At 40.3% G+C, this 16,843-nt stretch overlaps 1 protein-coding gene across 4 annotated transcripts in view; it reads right to left on the bottom strand.

Annotated features, from left to right (window-relative positions):
- adgrl3.1 (adhesion G protein-coupled receptor L3.1) overlaps window positions 1-16,843 on the bottom strand; it is a 653,616-nt gene that overhangs the window by 272,295 nt on the left and 364,478 nt on the right. The gene's annotated exons all lie outside the window — the stretch shown is intronic.

Here is a 16,843-nt window from a genome sequence, read left to right as displayed (position 1 = left end):
TTGTAATTTCAAACTGCATGGTATCCAACATTATTAGGTGAGCACTATAGATGAATCAATGGCGATTTTAATGTTAAAGAACCCAGACACTCTTGCCTGTGCATTTTTCATAGCTGCATCTTAGCTCTTGGACAAGAAAATACTTTCTGAACACTTATACCAAAGAAAAGGAGGATAGAAATCTGAACCAAAAAAAATTCTTGGAACTACACTACACCTTCAGAACACTGTGAACACAGAAACAATGCTAGCATCTAAAATCAAAGGTTCTTTCATCAGAACTGGAAAAGGCTGGAAGAGTATTTGGTCCTACATTTGTGAATGGGTGAGTGAGGCTGGTGGGGGTGAGGGAGGTGAGGAGAGAATAGCTTGGATAAGGACAACATGAAAAGTCTGTGAAAAGAGAGGAGAGATTACATGACAGAAGTGTTGGTGATGCAGTGTCAAAGGCAGTGGCAAGGGGAACGTAAAAATATGTGATGTCTAGAGGAGGTGTCAAGCATGTGATATTTGAACTGTCAGCAAAGGTCTGTAAGGACCAAGCAGAATGGGGTACTGCATCACAAATATGATAGAATAAAAAAGAAGCTAAAATACAACCTTAGGGTGCATGGTGACATGAAGTACACAAGTAGCTTGACAGAACTGGAGTTTGTTTTGAAAATCAGCAGTTTACATGTAATCTCCTCCACCTCCACAACTCTCCAAGATACCTGTGCTCCTCTAATTCTGACCTCTGGCGCAGACATGATAAAATGAACGTCCCTTTCTGCACTGCAGTAATTTTTGTGTGGCCCAGTTTTTACTTTTCAATTAATGGTGGCTAAGCCTTCAATTACTTAGAGTCATAAAGGTGTACAGCACAGAAACAGCCCCTTCGGTCCAACACGCCATGTCCCGACCTGATATCCTATATTAATCTAGTCCTAGTTGCCAGCGCTTCATTCATATCTCTCTAAATCCTTCCTGTTCATGTACTCATCTAGATGCCTTTTAAATGTCTTAATTGTACCACTTCCTCTAGCAGCTCATTCATTTGCATGAAAAAGTTGCCCTTAGGACCCTTATAAATCTTTCTCCTCTCACCCTAAACCTATGCCCTCAAGTTCTGGACTCACCCAACCCAGGGAAAAGACTTCATCTATTTACCATTTCCATGCCCCTCGTGATTTTATAAACCTCTATAAGGTCACCCCTCAGCCTCTGACATTCCAGGAAAACAGCCTATTCAAGGTCTCCCTATCGCTCAAACCCTCTAATCTTGGCAACATGCTTGTACCCTTTCAAGTTTCACAATATCCTTCCTACAAGACAGAGAAGAAGTGCACACAATATTCCAACAGTGGCTTAACCAATGCCCTGTACAGCTACAAACTCAGGAATACCCTCCCTCAGATGGAGTTAAACCTGGAAAAGTGTGAAGCGATTCACTTTGGAAGGTCAAATTTGAATGCAGAATACAAGTTTAAAGGCAGAATTCTTGGCAGTGTGAAGGAACAGAGGGAACTTGGAGTCCATGCCCATACACCTCTCAACATTGTCACCCACGTTGTTGGGTTGTTAAGAAGGCATATGATATATCAGCTTTCATTAGCCACGAGGTTATGCTAAAGCTCTATAGAGCCCTGGTTAGACCACACTTAGAATATTGTGTTCAGTTATGGTAACCTCACTATTAGAAGGATGTGGAAGCTTTGCAGAGTGCAGAGGATACTTACAAGGATGCTGTGTGGACTGCAGGGCATGTCTTATGAAGAAGGGTTGACAGAGTTAGGGCTTTTCTCATTGGAGCAAAGAAGGGTGAGAGGTGACTTGATAGGGGTGTACAAGATGATGAGAGACACTGACAGAGTTGGTAGCCACAGACTTTTTCCAAGGGCTGAAATGGCAATCACATGGGGCATAATTTTAAGGTGATTGGAGGAAGGTTTAGGGGGGCTGTTGGAGATAGGTTCTTTGTACAGAGAGTGGTGGATGCGTGGACTGTCCTGCCAGCAGTGGTAGTAGAGTCAGATGCATTAGGGACATTTTAGCAACTATTGGATAGGCACATGGAAGACAGTAGAATGAAGGGTATGTAGGTTTGTCCGACCTTAGAGTAGGATAAAAAGTTAGCACAACATCAAGGGCCGAACAGCCTGTACAGGGCAACTCGATTATCCAAACGACACAGACGGAGAGTATTTTGTTCGGATAAGCGAATATTCGAATAATTGAATGTTCAGATAACACAGTTTATCTAAGCTTTGGGACCTTGAGATCTTGTTCGGATAACCCAAAATTCAGATAACTGATGTTCGGATAATTGAGGTTGCACTATACTGTGCTGTACTGTTCTATGCTCTATGTTCACTTTGTTTTGTGCCTTTAAAGCACATTTCATGGAAACCTACCACTCTGATCATGCTTTAGATCATCTGGCCTCGTGTCTCCTTTTAGGTGTTTCAATGTTGTGCTTTCTTTTATAATACTCTTGCAAAGTTTTGGGATGTTTTATTATATTACAAGTACTATATTTGTTGTTGTTCTCTCCTTATGCACAGTCATAATGTTTTAGCAGTAATACATTTCTTAAAAGAGACACTAATGGTCACACTCAATGTACAACAGATGAACAACATCTGTAACTTTTCAGAGTTGGTCTGGGTATGCTGCTAAGTTAAAATACAGCTGATATAGATTCAAAAAACATACAATGCACATGCTTTGGGGAAAAAAAGAAATTTGATCCAGATGATCTTTCTGCCGAAACTGAGGTTTTTTTTTGTTTACCACACTAACTTGAGAAAATTGGTTATGTCAAGACTTAGTTTTCTAGAAAAAAGGACACTTTATAAAACCGTTACATGCTTGATTAGTAAGTCACATTAGCAACCACTGACATGGAGAATTCCTGAAAAGTCAGAAATCAACTTTAGACTGTTTCTAGCTTGGGCAGAAGCACAGTTTGAAGAAACTTGGAGCAGAAAAGAGACAGAAGAATAAAGCCTTGTTCATTTTATGGCACTGACAATCCAAAGATGTGCAGGTTAAGTGGATTAGCCATGATCAATTGCCATGGCATCCAGAGTGTGCAGGTTAGGTGGATTAGCCATGGGAACTGCAGAGTCTGGGTGGGATGCTGTTGGATGAGTCAGTATGGATTCAATGGGCAAAGGCCTGCTTTCATACTTTGGGATTCTATAATACTATGACTGAATCCAGGAGATGAATTAGTTAAAAGGCATGGTAATTTTAAAGTTTCGACAAGTATTGGTCTCGAAATTTCTAGAGCAATAACAGTGTTCACAATGCTGGTCATTGCCCAGGTATCAAAAAACCCAGAAATGCTTCATGAGGAAGTGATGTGTCATTCACTGTGCATTGCCGCAAATTAAAGAATCACAGAATCCCTACAGTACAGAGAGAGGCCATTCGGCCCATCGAGTCTGCATGGACCCTCAAAAAGCATTTCATCCAGACCCATCCATCCTATCCCTGTAATCCCACATTTCCCATGGCTAATCCACCTAGCCTAGACACTGTGGACAATTTAGCACGGCCATCCACCTAACCTGCACAGCTTTGGACTGTGGGAGGAAACTCATGCAGAACATGGTGAGAACATGCAAACTCCACACAGAGAGTCTCCTGGCTTTTGAATCAAACCTAAGTCCCTGGTGCTGAGAGGCAGCTGTGCTGATCATTGTACCACCATCCCACCCAAATTATCATTTGTTTTGTGTTACACCACAATTGGCCACTCAAAATCTTGTGCATGGAAGCCAGAAATTATCAGACCTATGCCACCCACAAGTCAGGCCTGGAGATGAAGTGAGTATGTGAACATTCAAGGGCCCTGAAGGCTACGCAGAAAGAAACATCATGACAGTAAGCACAGACAGGAGTCGCTGCTTGTGGTCACAAGTGAGCTGGACACGGAGGGAATTAAATTTCCAGTTCAGGGATCTGCTTGAATGATACCAAGGGGCTCTGAATGCCACATGCTTACAATCGATAGCCTCTTGCACCTGAATGAACTCAGTGATGGCTGCAAATCTGATGGCTTGGGACTGGGTGAACTGGACACATTGTATTGCTTTCTTCTAAAGGGCATCGATGAAATCAATGAGAACCCGTATAATTGCCCAATCGATAGCTCTTTGATGTCCAGTTGAGGTTTAAAGGGAGCCAATGGATTTACATTTCAAAGCCACTGTGATCTTCAGTGTCACAGACAGAGCAATGTCTCCCAAATCATATGGTCGCAGACCTGCCTGCAGGTGAGGATAGAAATAGGTGATGGTGTCCCTGGTCATTCTGATACTGCCTTTGACTCTTTGGCTGATAGCTGCATTGAATAGGTCCTCTCAGGATTCACTGCCCGGTGGCATGAGGGCCCCAGTTCCTCTGTTTGGGCCCACAACTATAGCCCTCTAAGCCTCATGTCTTTTATTCTGTTGGCACAAGGATTCCATTTCAATCCTGAACTACAGCAATGTCAGTACATCTGCTGGGTTAAGTCAACCATATATCTGGTATGGAAGCACTGATCTATGAGGAGATCTTAAGAATGAAATGTTTGTTTTCCATGTAAATCTTGACATAGGTTATGTTTTGGATCCTTATCATCCTGCTCACGTGTCAGACGAAACTCTGCTTTTCAGACACCTCCAAGTGGTGGGCTGTGACATCTTTGATCCATGACTTGTTTCCCTCCTCCTCATTCAGTCACACAGATTTTTACTTTGTTTTCCGTGCATAAGGCAAATAGATCACTCTGTCCTGAAATAGTGTTTTGTTGGGCCAATGATGTTTCTGAAAATTGGCACCATATTAGACATCTGGAGTCAATAACAGAGGAAGATTCAATCAAAACTCTATATTTCTGCAAATGTGTGCCCAAGTAGCACTAAAATATGTGGAACCAATTGTCAAAGACTGCCAGTAATAATAAATAAACATAAAAATGGTCATTTGTATTATTTTGTTTCCTTTGACTTGCCACACCGCCTTTAGAATGAACTCCCTCTGCCTTAGGTTGTAAAGAATACCATATTTAGAAAGGATAATCAGAATGACAGGAAAACGAGGGATAAAGAATCATCAGAGACTACTCTCTCTAAACTGCACATTTGGACTAGGGTAACTTAACATTCATCTAAATTTACAAGAGCCCAAATGCTGTGTTGAGTGCCTGAGAAAATAGTCAGCAGCTGTTACGTTGGCCTGTCTATGAATATATTCATCTGAAATTCTGTGATTTAAAGCTCTTTGGGTTTTGGACACTTACTACATGCAAAATACGAATTTTTCATCCAATAAGACACACATCCTAGATCATACTTGATGTGTCTACAGACCTTTCCCAGCCCAAACAAATTTCATGAACAATGTTTCAACAGAGAAGCCCAGCTGTTCTCTGCTGTTATGTCAATCCAATGGTCAGAACTCTTCATTCACTGTTCCACATTATCTTTACTGTTATCAGTTTATGTGCTTGTTTTTATTCACTCTGCAAGTCAAGTTACTCAGTCTGGTCCTTTACATTTCATAATGGAGATCCTTTCCATTAACATTTAATCAGATAGAAGAAGTGTGCAGTATGGTATTGAGTTATAATACCAAACAACATCCCTGATTAATTACTAAAGGCACTGCTTCGCCAGTAAGATTGCAACAATTGGCCTCATTGCTTCAGGCCTGCAGTTGAGGGAGAACCAACCAGGAAGTCCGGAGTTTGTTCGAAGTCAAGATGTGAAATTTATTAAAAAGGTTAGTAGGGATTCCAGCTTTAGAATCAGAATTGTATACAAGGAAGTTATAATGAGTACAATATTGATTCAACCGTGACTGAGAGCTGGGTCCAATTCTGCACTTAGTAGAATGTCTATCTTTGGACAGGGTGGAAAAAGGATTCACAAGAATGGGCCAGGGGTTAGAACGTTGGACACATGGATGGGCTTGAAAAACTGTGGTGGTTCTCCTTTGTGGAGATTAAGAAAAATAAATTGACAGGCGTTGTTTAAAAAACAATGTCCATTCAAGTAAGGGTCAAGACCAGGGGATACTAGTCAAAAGAGTCAGAGATGACACAAGGATACATGTTTGATGCAGGGAATCGTTACTCTCCAGCATTAACTGCCTGAAAGAATGGTGGTGACAAACTTAGTTGTGGCTTTCATGAAGGAGTTGGATAAGTACTTGAAGATTGAAAAAAATGCAGAACTACGAAAAATGGGCAGTGGTTGGGGGTGTGGGGGAATGAGACCAACTAAGTTGCTCTTGCAGAAAGCTGCTATGGGCTTATTGCATTGGATGGCATCCATCAGTTCTGCAACTATCCTATGGTTTTACAGTAAAAATAACTGCTCTGTAAGCCACGTTTGTACCTCAACATCTGGACAAGTTTATTACATTCCAAACATTTATATCACTTCCAGACAAAATTTATAGACCTTTCATACTCAACACATTGCAGATATCAATGCAGCTATGAAATATTTCTTCTCTTCCTTCACAGGTTAGTTTCATCACTTTTGGACAGCAGTAGTTTTTTGTTGTAGAATATTACCAAAGGGTCCCCTGTAAAAGGAACTCATTTATAATATTTTGGGTCAAAATGCAAAGGGAAATGTTCAGTAAATGTACCATTACTGATTATGAAAGGTCATCTTGTCAGACTTCTTCCTCACACAGGTAAAACATGTCACAGTTTTGATCCCAACAAGCTTTGAAATTCCAGAAACATTGCTGAATTATCCAGTTTCTAAAGAATTCTGTGTTTTTCTGTTCTAGACTTCAAATTAAAGTTCATTTAAAAAAAGAGATACACACCCTGGATTATTTAAGTAACACTGGAGCTCAGACTGATGGAACAGTAATGGTTTTTGGGATTTTTGTTGGTATTCAAATGTAATGGAAACTTAGAAAACTGCTTCTACTTTGCAAACCTTGTTCAGCAACTTCAAGATGTGTAGTGTAATCTCCATTTGCCTCAATAAATGCAGTTTCAATGACACTCAAGAAGTTTGGTAGTAGTTGGTATAAAGAAGCCTGACAGGTCACCATCCTATACCCCACTGAAACATTCACTCTCTTCATCATTCCTACACAGTGACAGTAGCAAACACCACATATTACATACACTGCAGCAACTCAGCAAGGCTTCTTCAGTAGCATCTTTCAAACCCATGACCATTACCATCTAAAATGACAAGGTCAGCGGATGGAAGGAAGCTTGCAGGTTTCCCACCAAACCACAAACCACCATAACTTGAAACTTGATCACTATTCCTTCACTGTCACTATATCAAAAATAAGGAACTCTCTTCCTAACTGCACTGTGCACACATTTACACCAGACAGACTTCAGTGTTCAAGAACGTGGCTCATTGTCATTTTCTCAAGGTCATTCTGATTTAGAGAATAGTTACATGAAGGTTCTCTCAAACAGCAATTGGCCTGGCCCATTCTCCCATATTTTGCACATACAGCGACAGTACTTTTCTTGAGACAACTATCCAATTCTATATTGAAAACTTCAGTCGAATCTGCCTCTACCTGTTGCAATTGCTAGTTTGTCAATTGCCTTATATCAGTCCTGATGAAGGACGTTTGGCTGAAATGTTGATTCTCCTACTCCTTGGATGCTGCTTGACCTGCTGTGCTTTTCCAGCGCCACACTCTTCGATTCTGATCTCAAACATCTGCGTCCTCACTTTGTCCTGTCTTATGCCAGTGCCCTCTTGTTCTCCATCCTTCCACCAATGGGAACAGTTTCTGCCTATCTACTCTACCTAGGCCCCTCAATATTGAGCACCTCAATCAAACAATTTCTTTAACTACTTTTCTCTGAGATGAACAACCCCAGCTTCCCCAATCTATCCATGTGATTCAATTTCTTCAATCCTGGAATCAGGTGAATCTGTCTGACCTTCACAAACTAAAAAATAGATATTGTAGGTTGGGTGAATGGGCCAAGGTTTGGCAGATGTAGTTTAATGGGAATAACTGTGATGTTATCCCATTTTGGTTGGAAGAGAGAAATGTCAGAGTACTTTGGTACTCAGGCATCTGGGTATCCTCCTGCCTGGATCACTAAAAACTAGCAACTAAAGCAAGTACTAAGGAAGGAAAAATAAATTTTGGCATTAATTTCTAACTCACTAGAATATAAAAGTGGGCAAGTATTACCTGCAACTGTACCAGGCATTAGTGAGACCACACCTGAAGGACACACGGGTGGCAGTTCAGAGAATTAGATTTAGTCAAGAAATTAGGATTTTATCTTAAGAACAGAGATTGAGCAGTTTAGACCTATATTTTCTAGAGTTTAGAAGAATGAGAGAAGATCAAATTGAAGTCCATAAGATGCTAAAAGGGATTGACAAAATAGGTATAGAAAGGATATTTGCTCATGCGGAACAATCTAAAACAAGAAATCATGGTTTGAGTACATACATGAAGTCAAATTACTTCTCTCAAAGGATTGAGTGTCTGTGGAATTCACTACCCCAGAGTGTTGTGGATGTTGGGACATTGAGTAAATTTGAGGAAGACATACGCAGATTTTTCATTAGTAATGAGTTTAAAGTGCGCAGGAGAGTGAAGTTGAGGGTAAGATGAGATCAGTCACAATTGCATTAAATGGCAAAGTAGGCTTAAGAGCCTGAATTGCTTATTCCTGCTTCTAGTCCATATGTTCTAATGTCTTCATATGTTCCTGGAGAGTAATGTTCAGATATAACTAGAATACTCCAGATGTGGCCACACCAGTCTATGAATCCATGTGCTTTATAACCTGTGCTGTTAACTTGCTCTTCACCTTCAAGGATTTGTCCCCAAAATACCTTAGGTCCCTCTGTTCCTGCACCCTCTTCAGAACTGTACCTTTTACGTTATGTTGCACTCTCTCAATTATTCTTATCACAATTAATCACTTCACACATCGTGGCATGGAATTTCTCTGTGTCGCGTGCTCCCAATTAAGAGTGCAGAATGATCTTATTCTTGAATAACTATGGGTTTTAAATAATGCTTCCTCAGGATTCTAAACATGGACCACCACAGAGTCGGGAAGTTGACTACTTGTTCATTTTCTGCTCACATTGCAATGTCTTTGAGCAGTCAGGATCATCATAATGAGGATTTATTGAATTACCTATTGACAAGTAGGTGTATTCCAGCAAATTATTGCATACTCCAGTAAACTGATGGTTAATCATGTGTTTAAACTCCCATCAGGACATTTCACAAACAACAATAATGCATGCAAGAAATAGTTACACAGAAGAAATGTGACAAACTCTTCAAACGCTGAAGCCTTGCTATATCACTGGAGGAGCAAAGATATGTGCGTCCAAGCTCACTTATCATTACATTAAAGAAATAAAGGTTGAAATCTTAAAAAAAGACTTGGAAATAATTCCCTCTTAGAAGTGTATTTTTGAGATTTGTACTCATGCTGTGTATTAGGATAGTTAAAATGGAAACATTCTTTTTTGTTCACAATAAACATAATTCTTCATGATGGCAGAAAGTGTAGTTTTATTGACATAAAGATGAAATACATCTGCATTTTCACATAAACTCAAGAAGCATTCCTGAAGTGGTGTCATTGCTGTATATCAAAAAGCAGCAGCCATATTGTAAATTACAAGCAACCTTAGCAAGCAACTGACAAAAAAAGACTATTTCATCTGGTTTGATGGTCCCTTTATGGATAAATATTGGTCAAAATGAACTTGCTGCACCTAGAATCATTTGCAAAAGAGTTGTCTCATCTAAAAGAAGGCATTTCCAGTTTTCTTACTTCAGTGTCAATGTAGGTGCAGGTTTGAGTCTCTGGAATGGGACTTAAAAATCTTTAACCTTCTGACTCTTAAGTTAGAGAATGACCACTGAACCAAGCTGGCAAGTGAATGATACATTATTTGGTGATGTGATCCCCCAACCATCATGAAAGGAAAATAGATAGTTAATCAGTTAAACTTGCAAGGAAACATACATGGAAGTTATCGAGGTGCCACTAGATAGTTAAGATAAGAGCATTCACAGGTCAAAATGGGAGGTGAATACTAGTTCTTGTCTTCATGTACATAATTACAAACTGAGAACAAGACATTGTGTTGGGGCCTGTCAAGCAGGGATCTCAGATGCAAAGTTAAAGGAGAGGCTGAACAGCATGGCAAGGTGGTGTCATTAGACACTGGCAGTTACATGGGAATAAACCATATGTCTACCTTATTTGTTGCAGGGATAGAGTGAAGCAGACAAGAAAATGAGGATAAAAATACCCACATGACATTTTTCTTTCAAAATTTGGACCACATAGGATTGTTTGTTCACATAATACCTCAACAGCAATTTCGACAACAGGACCTTGTACTATTGGGTCTGAAAACATTACCTTCTCAGTAATCTGAGCTTGCAGATAGTTTCCCTAAGGGTTAGCAATTGTCCTTTCAACTTTTTATCATTACATGATCAAATTCAATCTTACAGTGGACTGCCACACACATTGGAATACCACCCATCAAAATCAGTTTAGATTTTCCTGATTAAAACAATATATTTACCAATAATTTTGATTGGAAAAAGAAATACGGTGAAATAATTTGAAGAAAAAGCATTTTGTTAAAGATTTGCTTTCCTTTGAAAGAGCTCACAAACCTATAATACAGACTATTCTGATTCTTGTTGGAAAAAAGGTTGTGAATCTGAATGGTAATTTTTGCTCATTTTCACCAGCATAAGTTTTGAAGTAAAATAGATTCATGAACCAACTGTTACAATGGAATGATATAGAATATTCCATGTCACCAGATGTAAAAAACTCAAGTGATCATAAAGTAGAATTAGGCTCCCTCCTTCAACTCATCTATTCCTGTCAAGTCAGATATTGGGCTATATCTAACAGTACTCAACAATATGGGACGAGATTAGGTTAGGATATCTGGTTGGCATGGACGAATTGGACCAAAGGGTCTGTTTCCATGCTGTACATGTCTATGGCTCTAATACACAAACTAAAATTCCTGAAGAAGGGCTTATGCCCGAAACGTCGAATCTCCTGTTCCTTGGATGCTGCCTGACCTGCTGCGCTTTTCCAGCAACACATTTTCAGCTAAAAATCACATCGGTCAAGTATGAAGTACTATGGAACCCAGGGAACAAGGAAAGGTTTTACATATTTGTTAACAATCAACCCAGATTGACATGTTTCCAAACTCCATTTCTTTGCAGAAAAAGAAATTTAAAACAGTGAAGCAATTACCTGATTCCAGAAAATAATTATTATGTACAGCAAGGCAAACAATGGTTTAATGGAGCTCAGAAAGCTTTTTGAAGTATCCTGGATTTCCAAAGAGTTTTGACAATCTCTCTCATGCAAAACAGGAAGGCACAAACTTCACTGAAGTAGGAGTTCAGAAGGATTCAGCAATTAAAATGAGGTGGTTAAAAAAATCAAAAGGGTTGCAAAATCTATCCACCCCATCCTCAACATGCAGATTTAACCAAAAACAGATTGTATCTTTGAGGAAAACTGAAGATCCCATTTGTCTTTTTGCAGAATAAAAAGGGGAATGTTGCAAACCATGGTAAATCCGTAAATTATTTTGGGCTTCAGAGAACAAACACTGACAAGTACTTCTGACAATCAAGTCACCATAAGTGCTGATTGAATGCCACATGTTGCATGTATTACCATCGTATTATCTATTCTCACCGTATTTATAAGGTCATAAGATACAGGAAGGGGTTGGAGGGATATGGGCTGGGTGCTGGCAAGTGCGACTAGATTAGGTTCAGATATCTGGTCGGCATGCATGAAGTGGACTGAACCGTCTGTTTCCATGCTGGACATCTCTATGATTCTATGTACTGTATACTTGCAATGAAGAAGTAAAAGGGGTGGTGAAACTTGCTAGTGTTGTAATCATGCATTTTACTGTTAATTGTAATACACTGTAGCGCTACCATTTCTGCAAGGCCTCCTCCTCGGATTATAGTGCACTCTGTTCCATGAAGGGATATGCTAAACTTCAGAATCAACAGGAATGGAAAACAAAGATTTAGTCAGCTTTTCATCACAAACCTACTAAAATGATAAACAAGAGCTCCAGGGCTTCAAGAAATCACTGAAGTGACATAAACAGACAATTACAGGCATAGAGATTAATTTCACTTACTTGACATAGATTGCTTCATTTATACTTTACTTAATAACTGAATGTTTTCTGAAGTCAGTGTATAGTTATATAGCTCCCAGCAAGATTAATATGTTGTCAGCCAATATATGAAGCTGAAATAATTCCTGATTCTCACTGAATGGTTGCACATTTGTGAGAAGATGGCACATTTTACAGTTGTTATGTTATATCATTCACCTTGTCAAAGAAATAGAGGTAAAATGGTAACCGAGCTTGACCAACATTACTGACCATTCATATCAGAGCCTAATGCATAAAGAAGCTGAATGAAATCCCATCGCTTCTCAATCTTTCCAATGAATTGTCCATCATTGCTATACAGGCAAATGCAACAAACAGTACAAACATAGCAAAGACTCTCAAGCAAAACATTAAAAGACAAGTTCTTGGGTGATATTGGTCAACATCAACACCAGGATACTCAGTTTATTTTATGTCCAGAGCCTTGTTGGAGGTTCAAAACCACTCTAAAACTTGCTCTGGCATTCCAGAACCCTAGCTGGGAAAGGTTTATCCCAAAACCAGTCTCACCAAGGATCCTTCCACAGCACCTTCTAATCCCAGAATTGCTACCGTCTAGAAGAACAAGGAGAGCAGATATATTGTAGTACCACTTCCTGCAAGTTCCCCTACAAGCCACTCACCATCCTGACTTCTCAATCCATAGCCATTCCATCAATGTCACGAGGGCAAAATCCTTGAACTCCCTCCCCGAGGACAACAGCTTCAGATAAGTGCCCTCCAAGGCAGCCTTCGAGATACACAACAACGCAGAATCGCCGAGCAGAAACGGATAGCCAAGTTTCGTACCCATGAAGACAGCCTCAACTGTGACCTTGGGTTCATGTCGGGCTACATGTAACCCCAGCACATGTTCTGTATGTGTAAAATCTATCTTCCTGTCCTGTTTTGACACCATCATCTTGATAAATTGTTATGATCTCTACACATCAAATAGTTTGTACAGAGTTTTGATTATTACTTTGGTTAGACCTTCGGCACACAACTCTTATACCTATCGTGTTATTCCAGCCAATTAAAAACTGAAAGAACTATAGATGCTGTAAATCAGGAGCTGGGGCAGGGATTACTGGGAGGCTCAGTGGGTCTAGTGGCATCTGTGAAGAAAATTCAGAGTTAATGTTTCGGGTCCGGTGACCCTTCCTCTGGTTTCTCTTCACAGATGCTGCTGGGCCTGCTTCACTTTTCCAACAACTTCTGTCTGTGTTCCATGTTTGTTTTGTCTCCAGCATCACCTTATTATTAATTGTTTATAATTATCTCTCTGTCTCATTCAATCAGATTCTAGGTCTTCCCTTTGGTTGTTGTTCAGCTGTTGACATTTTACTCACACCATCTAACACCATTGGTCATTTGCAGGTTATTATTCCACTCACACTATTTGTATGATCTTTTGATCTCTCTGTCCTTGATCTCACTGCTCATAAATTCTATGTGCTTCCCTCTCACTTCACCTGATGAAGGGGCAACATCCCAAAATCTTGTGATTTCAAATAAACCTGTTGGTCTATTACCTGGTGTTGTGGGATTTCTGACTTTGTCCATCCCAGTCACAACACCAGCATCTCCACATCATCCCTCCCTAATAGCACTGTGGCCATAGTGACATCAAGTGGACTGCAATGCTTCAAAAAACAGCACATCACCACTTTCTCAAGGGAATTAAAGGAGGGGAATAAACCCGAGTCCAGCAAAAAGAAAAGTCCACATCCACTGGAGGAAGTTTTAAAACTGTTGATTGGGAACCTGATGCTACCATTTTCTTTGGCATTTCTTTTAAATCGCCTCCCCACAGAATAAAGCTGAGTTGTTTTGTACCTGTATAGATAACATGCTGGCCTGAAGCATATGCACAATATTGTGCTGGTCATGCACGTTACTTACAAAAGACCAGACACCAAATTTTAATGGGCTTTATGCCATGGAAAGTCCACAGAACTAAGGCCAGTTCATTTTGTGGACTATATTGGGTTTGAAGACAATAAGCTGTGAGAATCCATAAAGTGCCACTACAATTAATACTGTGAATTTATGACACCCCTTATGTCTGATTTGTGCCAAGTATAAAATTACATGGAAACAAATGCATTAGTTAGTAGATTGCAAATTAGTGCTGCAATTAGGGCAGTTTAAAATACTCTTTTTCTTTGAATTCCAGAAAAAAAATTGTTTGTGATTATCTGCTTTTTTTTATTCATCTGGTTAAACCAAGACATTCTTCCCTCCACCAGTCACAGTGTAAATTCCAGTCCATTTATAATATAGCATGGGACTAATACATCAGAGGCCCAAGCTAATGCTTGAGGGATATGAGTTCAAATCCAACTATGACAGCTCATAGAGATTAGATGATTAGATTCCTCACAGTGTGGAAACAGGCCCTTCGGCCCAAGAAGTCCCAGACCGACCCTCCAAAGAGTAGCCCACCCAGTCCCATCCCCCCTCTGACTAATGCACCTAACACTATGGGCAATTTAGCATAGCCAATTCACCTGGCCTGCACACCTTTGGACTGTGGGAGGAAACCGGAGCACCCGGAGGAAACCCACGCTAACACAGGGAGAATGTGCAAACTCCACACAGTCACCTGTGGCTGGAATCGAACCCAGGTCCCTGGTGCTATGAGGCAGCAGCGCTATAACCACTGAGCCACTGTGAATGAAAATATGGAATTGAAAGCTAGTCTCAGGAATTGTGACCATATTATCATCAACTGTCATGAAAACCAATTTGACTCATGGACGTAGGCGAAAGAAATCTGTCATTCTTATCTGGTACGGCCTATGTGTGACCCAGATCCACAGAAGTGTGACTGAATCTTAACTATCTTTCTGCCAAGACTTAATAAGCCACTCAGTTCAAGAGCGATTTGGAATGGGCAATAAATGCTAGTTGTGTCAGTCAAAATCAACCATCCCATTAAAGAAAATAAGAAACAAAAAGTTGATTCTTAGACTCCAGAATTAGAACCACCAATGCAAAAACAAAAGAAAACAATCAAAATGTGGGATTTGTCACTAGAACTGTCAATAGAAAATATTCCACTTTCTTTGCAATTCAGAGCATGCACTGAAAACATGTGAAGACCTTCCTCGAATGGAACACTGACTTTGTGCTGAGCAACTCTGATGCTCAAAGCCAGGAACTGGCAATCCATTCATACCACAATTTATGGGCATTTATATAGAACTAGAAGACATAAATAAATTCAAACTCTTGATCATCTGGAGCAACCACATATTGCAGCATGAGTGATTCCTGTATTTCAAACAGAAAAGGACTAATGTTCAACACCATTAAATGAACCTTTTAGTACAAGCCAAGGCAGATCAAAACAGTGTCTGGTTCCATTTCAGGGTCATGCTGAGTTTGGAATTTAGGATAACTTTTCTCAATTTTCTGATTAAAGATCAGTCATGTTCTGTCAAAAGAACATGTGCAGGAAAATTTAGACTCTGGGTATCTGCAGAGTGAAATCCTATTATTGCTTTGCTGGTGGCATTTTGCCCCATCCCAAAATAATCCAACCAAAAATTGATTTACATTTGCAACTCAGCTGCACTGTATCCACTATTCAGGCTACTAATATGCAGGAGCAGTTTAAAGTGTCCATGTGTGCATACCAAACCATTAACTCTCTAGGGTACAGAGTAATTGATCCTCTAATGGGAAAAAATGTTGAAGAAAGTGCTAACTTCAAAATGTTTATGAACGTGGTTACCCGTAAGGATAAGGCTTGGGCGAGGTGAGTGCCAGGAAAATCTCCCGAATCCGTAAAATATGACTTGGCCTCCCTGCCTTAATCTAGAAACTTCATGCCATCGTCCTCTAGCACTCATCTGTATTTTACTTTTTCACAAACGTCTGCCTGTGGAACAATTCAGGGTCCATCAGGGCCTCCTCTCACGGCCATCGGGAATTTTCCTAGGTGGCGGAGGTTAGCACCAAGTTCCCTTGGCAGCCAGCAAAGGTTGTTGCAATCTTTAGGCAGGCTTCAGAGGAGTGGAGCTTCCTGGTCAGACACTCTTTACCTTTTTAGGTACCAAATACATTTTCCCCCAACCTCTGTCCCTTCAATCCCTGATTTCATCCCCGCACTGCAACCCTCCACCCTCCATCCCCAACCCTTCCCCACTCTCCACAGCCTTTGCTGGCGCCAACCAATTCATCTACCAAAATATCATGGTTTCTACTCTTTGGGTTTTCCAGTTAGTTCAGTATTTCCAGCTGCAACCACTGCTCCTTATCTGCTGCTTTGGCAGGACACCAGTACCTCTGGGAGGTGAAGCTCTCATTGGAGGGGAGAATGAATGCCTGCCTCAGGCCAGTTATAGACTCAATGAACATTAAATGGCAGCTGGGTGAAAAGACAACACAGAGACAGACTTGACCCAGATGTCAATACCAGCAACAGGGCTTGTTCCCCCAGCTAGCTCTATGACTGGACAAAAACCAGAGGGTCTGGTGACACAGAGTTACAACAAACCAATGTGAAAGCGTCCAAAGATCAATGATTCACGCTGGTTGATGGGGAAAGTATAATTTACAAAGAAGTGCCCTCTGGCTCATGAGGGGAGTAAAAATCTAAACAGCTTATTACATTTATTGGTGAATATTGACATAAAATA

Source organism: Hemiscyllium ocellatum, chromosome 2 (assembly GCF_020745735.1).
Source record: "Hemiscyllium ocellatum isolate sHemOce1 chromosome 2, sHemOce1.pat.X.cur, whole genome shotgun sequence".
Classification (NCBI taxonomy): domain Eukaryota; kingdom Metazoa; phylum Chordata; class Chondrichthyes; order Orectolobiformes; family Hemiscylliidae; genus Hemiscyllium; species Hemiscyllium ocellatum.
The sequence above is the reverse complement of the archived record's forward strand: the minus strand, read 5'-3'. Positions and strand labels throughout refer to the sequence as shown.